This window comes from Opisthorchis viverrini, assembly GCF_000715545.1.
Source record: "Opisthorchis viverrini unplaced genomic scaffold opera_v5_125, whole genome shotgun sequence".
NCBI classification, from domain to species: Eukaryota; Metazoa; Platyhelminthes; class Trematoda; order Opisthorchiida; family Opisthorchiidae; genus Opisthorchis; species Opisthorchis viverrini.
The window spans coordinates 897,095-904,314 of NW_008751786.1; positions in this window are offsets into that span (position 1 = coordinate 897,095).

The window sequence follows — 7,220 nt, forward strand, 5'->3', positions numbered from 1 at the left end:
ATGAGGAGTAAATTAGGATCACGCCACCATCTGTTAATTTCCAGCAAGCAGTGGTTTTTAATTTCCCACCACTCTTGTCTGTCACGCAGCCAAGGAAGGGTAGTGTGCCGAATGTGAACTCTAGCCCCATGCTAAACTTAACGTGAGGGTCCAGTGTTCAGATATCGAAAGAATTCGTTGACTCTATCCCAATTTGTCACAACGAACATTTTATCCGTGTAACGCAAGGAAACCCTCGTCAAACACTCGAACCCGTCTAAAGCTTTCTGTTCAAAGTCTCCCATGACTGCCTTAGACCCAATCAACCTAGCTATTCACTCATTTGGCCTGACGAAGCTTTCAAATCAAAAGCGAAACGTTTCTCAGCAATAAATCTACCGATTGCTTATTAAAACCCTCTGGAAAATAAATTAAGTTCTTTGAAAGATTAAACTCCATCGACCACTGTTAGAAGCTCAGCTACGCATGTTAGCTGATAAGACCATCAGTCACCAGAAGCCATCTGAGAAGGTACTTCAATGAGAAAGCCCCTATGCATAAAACCAAACCTTGTTTAAAGCAATGGGTGCGTCAGATTATTCGATTTCTTACTTTTAGGGAAATGCAACAAACTTTGACCTTCAGATATTGATCACCTGAAATATTCAGGTGTGTACAGTCTAAAACCTGTATCCAGTGCTGATAAAACCTTTCCTAACAAAAGATGCCTCTACCTTGGGTGCTACGAATTCATCAATTATTTGTTTCCCTGCTGTAGAGTTTTTTTTTCGGGAGTGGGAGAGGGTTTTCTATACAAGTGGACGTACAGCCAGCATTCTACTTTGGTGCATATGGCCCGTTAATCTTCGTAGATGGTGGCCCATTGGTAATGCGTGTTGTACGTGTGTGTGATAGGCTGATGAAAACCAGCCAGTACTGAGTGATAAAGGGTCAAACGGAGTGTGGAAAATATTACCTTTTCTACTAAGAGAACTGCACCACCATTAACCACAAACGCCAGTTTGATAAACAACATTTCAGAGGTTAAATAGGTTTGCCGTGATACATAAAGAAGCCAAGAATAACTGTCGTGCCACCAGCCTCTTTATACCGTATGAAAACAGGTTAAATGAAACGTAAAGTAAAAATACATCAGAGATGACGGACCGGGCGAACAATTTCTCACAAGGTTAGTCAAATCAAAAAGAGTCATTTTATTAGCTAACTAATCCCTTGGGTTACTGAATCAACAACAGCCTAATGACTGAGTGGGAGCGGTTTAACTAGCGAACACCAGATGTTTTCCACATGAAACGTGACTGATCTTGTTACATACTGAATACCATCTCTTATACTCCGTCTTCTTTCTGCTCATTTATTCAACAATGTTTTTTATGGATACGTTAGAAGCTTTGTAAACCAGTAATCGATCTGTTTTAGGTCAATGCTGCTTTTGTGCGTGAGTGCGTGCGTGCGAGCGCATCGGGTGTTCGAATCTGTGTTGACGCTATTGATCCGGGTCTTGGACTGATTGCTTTATTCCCTTATTGGCTGATCGCTGTTCACTTATTTGGCCTAGTGAACTTTGTTCACACTGTCACTTCGAACTTGAATTCACTAGTGTACAAATTTCATTGTTCTTCATGCGAGTTGAATCATAACGGATGTTTTGATTATCCTTCTTGATGTGACTTTCAGTAACCCGCCTTCTACATTTCTTGCTGTAGGTTGGATGGTGAAGCCCGAGAAACCGAAGTTTTGACAGAAATTTTGACTCGAAGCGTCTGTATGCCCGTGTAGTCTGATTTCGAAATTGCGCGTTTGTTGTGGACTATATATCAGTTTCTCCGTAGAAATATCCCGGTTAAAAGCTTCGTGCACTGCAGTGTAAATTAAAACCGATAACACCACTGCGTTGATTGCCACAAAATTCATGTCTATGCGCAACCCGTAGTTGCTCGAGCCGACCAAAAACAGAAAACGAAAGGACAAATTTCGCTGGAAAATAGTGACTGTAAGGTTTAGATGCACAGCCCGAAATAGCACCGGGTAAAAATATTTACAGCAAAATTTTCGGACAACAGACGCATCTTTCGAAGGTAGCCATTGCTATTCTAGGTAGTGCACTTACTTATCAGCTGATCCTTATCTGAATTCATATAAACTCTAATTCATGTAATTATTGGAATAAGTACGGTGTGTTGTGGATTACTTGGCCCAAATAAAACAAGCAGAATAATTAATCATGAGTTTTTTGCGGAGCGCATGTCGCAGCTGAGAATGCAAAGTGAAATAACATTTACGAGGTCGATAAAACTGGAGTAGCTTGTTGACGGTATGCTTAAAAGGATAAGAAACGAGAGATTCAGCCTGATTCCATGCGAGTCTCCCGTCAAAAATGAGTTGGGATGCAAATGAGTGTATTTGACAGGGTTGAAGATCTCTCTGGATGAAACCTCGAACTCACTGTGCTAATGAATGGTCCATAGCACGGTTTTGTTTCACTATGCCGGATTAGAATCAGACAAGACGCTGCTCCTCGGTGAACGTATGATATTATGAGTATACTGTGCATACTGAATGACTGGCTTCCAGTAAAAAAAAGCGCTGTTAGCTGGTCGGTTTCGCGCTTTTGCTTTGTGGGCTAGTGTTCCCCTTTCAAATGGTCCGAGTGGGACCCCTGTATAACTGGAATCGTTTCGGTGTAAATAAATACATAAACTTACAACGCGATTCTCAGCTGAGAATGCAAAGTGAAATAACATTTACGAGGTCGATAAAACTGGAGTAGCTTGTTGACGGTATGCTTAAAAGGATAAGAAACGAGAGATTCAGCCTGATTCCATGCGAGTCTCCCGTCAAAAATGAGTTGGGATGCAAATGAGTGTATTTGACAGGGTTGAAGATCTCTCTGGATGAAACCTCGAACTCACTGTGCTAATGAATGGTCCATAGCACGGTTTTGTTTCACTATGCCGGATTAGAATCAGACAAGACGCTGCTCCTCGGTGAACGTATGATATTATGAGTATACTGTGCATACTGAATGACTGGCTTCCAGTAAAAAAAAGCGCTGTTAGCTGGTCGGTTTCGCGCTTTTGCTTTGTGGGCTAGTGTTCCCCTTTCAAATGGTCCGAGTGGGACCCCTGTATAACTGGAATCGTTTCGGTGTAAATAAATACATAAACTTACAACGACGATTCTCAGTTTTTGTGCAAATGAGAATATTCGTCGAATTTCATGCAATTTAGGTACATAAGGGTGTTGGAACAGAGTAAAAGGAATAGGGTAGGGTAAAAGGAATAGAGTAGAAGTCCGGATCGCTTTTCTAATTTAACTAGCCTTCGCATGTAACGTTAGTAATGACTGTAAACGTAGGACTGACGTTGTCTGCACATTCTGACCAATTAACCAAAGTTCGGCACGATGCTCCTAACATCCGTGGACTAACGACGCCCTTACTGTACGGAGACCAGCCGTTCCTAATAACCGAAAACCACATCATTTGGACGGATGTGTCACGTGCAGGACACGGGCCAAGTGAAGGCATGCCCTGATTGGTCAGAATGCCAGCCAATCCGAGTCAAGCACCTTTGACTCGACGCTTCTCGCCCCCTCACGGAGATTCTGGCACAACCTTGTGGAACACCCTGTGACTACCATATAAATACAGTTGTAATAATTTTCCGTTGTCTCCATAAAGGGCTGTGTAGTGCTATCGTGCCTTTTGATATACCATAGTGGGTGGAGCAGGAAGCCAAGGGACCGATACAGAGTTGCACGATCGTCCACAACTCACAACAGCAAGAAACGGCCAGCTGTTTTCAGACTGGTGCAAAGACTGCTTCCTTTTACAAAGAAAGATGGTCACTTTTTCGAAGGGGTGACGGAACATCATTTTTTGAAATTCACGTGAGCTTTTCACATTATGAAGGGCAATTAGAAAACGGAGCAATATTAGCCGGGTTCTACAAAATGGACACACTGATAATAAGTTCCACAGTCCTAATTCTCCCAACTCAAATTCCAACTCTTGCTCGACTGAATTAGAGTCGAACTTATGTGTGTGTGTGTCAAACGACCAGTGAACGAACTATGGTGGAACTCAATCCCTTTCTGTGCAAACATGAAGGCTGAGGGCAGTTCAAACAAGCCGCGTTCACAAGGTACCACACAAGCCAGGAGAACAAAGCACTGACAAGTAGAAAACCGACAGGCGATCGTGGCCAGACTGGCTTACTGATGGGACACGAGATATGAGAAGGTTCCAAGGTGTGACGCAGATGACAGCCTGCTACTTCCGCAAGCGAATGTCTGTCGCTGTGACCTCACGAGACAGTTAAATCGGTTTACAGGGAAAAGACTGTGGGTACTATTACAAAACCATGTAGTTCTTTGTGCGTCAAGATAAACTGGCTCACGCGAATTCCACTCTCTTCTCGCAGCGCACTGTAGGTTTTTGAGGTTGATCTGTCTGTTACGTCCGTTTCTTGTCGGTGCCTTAGGACTGTAGTGAGACCGCATTGAATACTGACAGGGGTATTTATTAAATTTCTGGGCTGCGTGCTGAGGCCCGTAAATGATAGGCTGTGAACGCTGTGAAAACTTATTGTTGCAGAACTGCGTCGTTTCTTTGACTTGTGCTATTCTACACAGAATAATCTGTCGTGGACCAGTCCAAAAAAAGTAAAGATAGGCTTCATGTCGATCGGGCGTACTTTGTCCACACAAGCCCAGACACTGGAGTTTACAAAACACTGTGATACCCGGATCAGTTTGAAGAATTCAGTGAAAAACACAATTTTGGCAAACGAGTTTGCAAGAAATGAATTAATCCCGCATTACTGCTGTTCTCGTTGCCTTGTTCAAACTAGAGGTGTGGTCCGGGTTCTTATTCGATTTCCTTCAGTCAATGACAGTCGATATGCTGAAAAAAAACATTTTAAAAATGTGGTTACCAGACCCTATCTGCTTTGACCACGGTATAAAGATTTTCTGCTGTTCTGAGTGGTATCCCAAGAGTCGAGCATTCTGTCACATGTGCTGAATCGCTCATCAGTGAGTACAAATCGAATAGGCAATGATAATTGGTTGTGACGCCCAGGCAACTGTGGGTATGTATGTTGAAAAGCCTGTCCGAATGCGAGCCAATCAGATTGCTGATCAATCGCTCGTGACCGAACGGTCAACTGTTCACACCACTAGTCAGATCAACACTTTCTGCAGTTTTGTGAGATTCGCTCTGCTAATTAGTGATGTTGAGTACTGCTCAGCTTTTCAACCATTGATTGGCTACACTTGCGGAAGGTGTGCTTATCATGTTGAAACGACACCCATATATCTGTATACCAGTACAAACAGACTACACTGGGTATCTTGGTGTTGAAGAACTCGTACATACATGGTGTGAACTGCGCGGCCATGCTCTGAAACTGTTCCGCCTACTCTTAGGTCTTCTAGAAACCATGGTTCTTTCAAAAAAAAAAATCGCCCAAACCGAGCCTTCTGAGTTACATTACCCCGGTTCATTTCAAAGAAGGTATCCTTCAGCGTACCTGCCATGCCACCCAAGTGAAGCACGAGGGCTGGGATACTGCCAGGTCGCCCAAGCCTAGACAGGGGAAGTTGAAATGCAGAGGCCGGGTTCGAACCACGGACCTTCCGGTCAGTAAATTCGCGCCCTAAACACTGAGCTATCTCGCCCCCCCTCACAGATAATTGCCTGATACATTGTGTTGGTCGTTCTTATTTTTTTGGCCGAATTCAACACAGGATAGCACAGAAGCAATTCTTCAGGCTGACGCGGGACATTACCAAATAAAAAACCGGACGACTAAATCTCCGAGAGCCCTCATTCACCAAACAATGGCTGCGAATTTCTTTGGTTTTACTCTTCCGTCTCTTTGTGAAGTCCTTGGTCAAACTTTTATTTATACGTTGGTTTTAACCTCTCAAATTGGGGACCGCCGAACATGCACGACCTCCCCCTAAAAGTCGCACAAACTGGAGTTCGTTCTAACCCTCCGTCTACGTGGCAGGCATCCAGACTTCTCCGTATATCCAAGCCACACTTTCCGTGTTGCCCTCCCGATTCCAACCGATCCCATTCCGAGTACCCGTCGTTATGACTTCTAATTCTGGCAGCAGCGGTGTCAGTTTATCGGAACCCCATCTAGAATATACTGTCAGATAGCGTTTAAGTGGAACTAATACCTAGGTCTGGAGCGAACCTAAAAAACAATCATTCAGATTAAACCACTCCACAGAACTGAGTTGCATGTCGCCAAAAATAGATTCAGTGCACAGCGTGGTGGAAAAGGAGTGAAAGTCTTAGCACTCACTGTGAGTGTCGGCGCATAATAGGGAATTTGATATTGATTGAGTTCCAAACGATGGTCGTCCAAAAAAACCATGTTCATTCTTTGCCAGGGCGCGCCCAGACAGAACAAAAAGTACATGTGCAGAGAGTGATGCATCCCTAAGTTCACCATCAGTTCGACACGTCCGGAAAGTAGGTGAGTCGGCGGCTCGCACCAAACACGGCCTAGCAACACACGACCAGCGTAGTGGGCCTGAGAATGTTCACGACCGAAACACCACCATTGGCTGTACGAAGCGAACAAGTGAACGAGTATATTTGGCCAATTAGTCATCCTATATATATTTACGCAGACGCTCTGTACGTTTTGGTCCTGGCAATACAGCCGTGTCCCCAGTTCTCTGTCTTCTCCCTATCACGTAGTCTGGCAGGCTCAGTGCAGGCGTAACCCATAGCTCGGCCACCCAGTCAAGATACAACATTCTTGTATCAAAGAACGACTGTTGGCGTGTTGGACCACTAATCGATGCTCACTTTCCAACAGGCGTTTCCTGATGGGCCTGATGTGGGCTGGGTGGCTAACACTTGTGCGTCAGAATTACCCAGTGAGCATTCAAGCAGTTCTGACAATACGTCGAGAACTCTTGGAGCAGAAAATAAGACTTCCCCGGGTGGAATAAGTACAGGTGTTATATCTATACTCTGATAGGTAAGCTACTTACTAGAACATACCAGGTTGTATCTGTCCCACACGACAGATGTATTGATTCCTTTCTTCTATTTTTATATTGTACAACGCAGTTCCCCCTTTTTTGTTATTTTATTTTGCGCCTATACCACCCTCCTTGTCTTTGACCTGAACATAAACCGTTCTTTGACCTTGTCATCGGACGTGTTGTTTAAGTTCACACGTGGTTTCGCT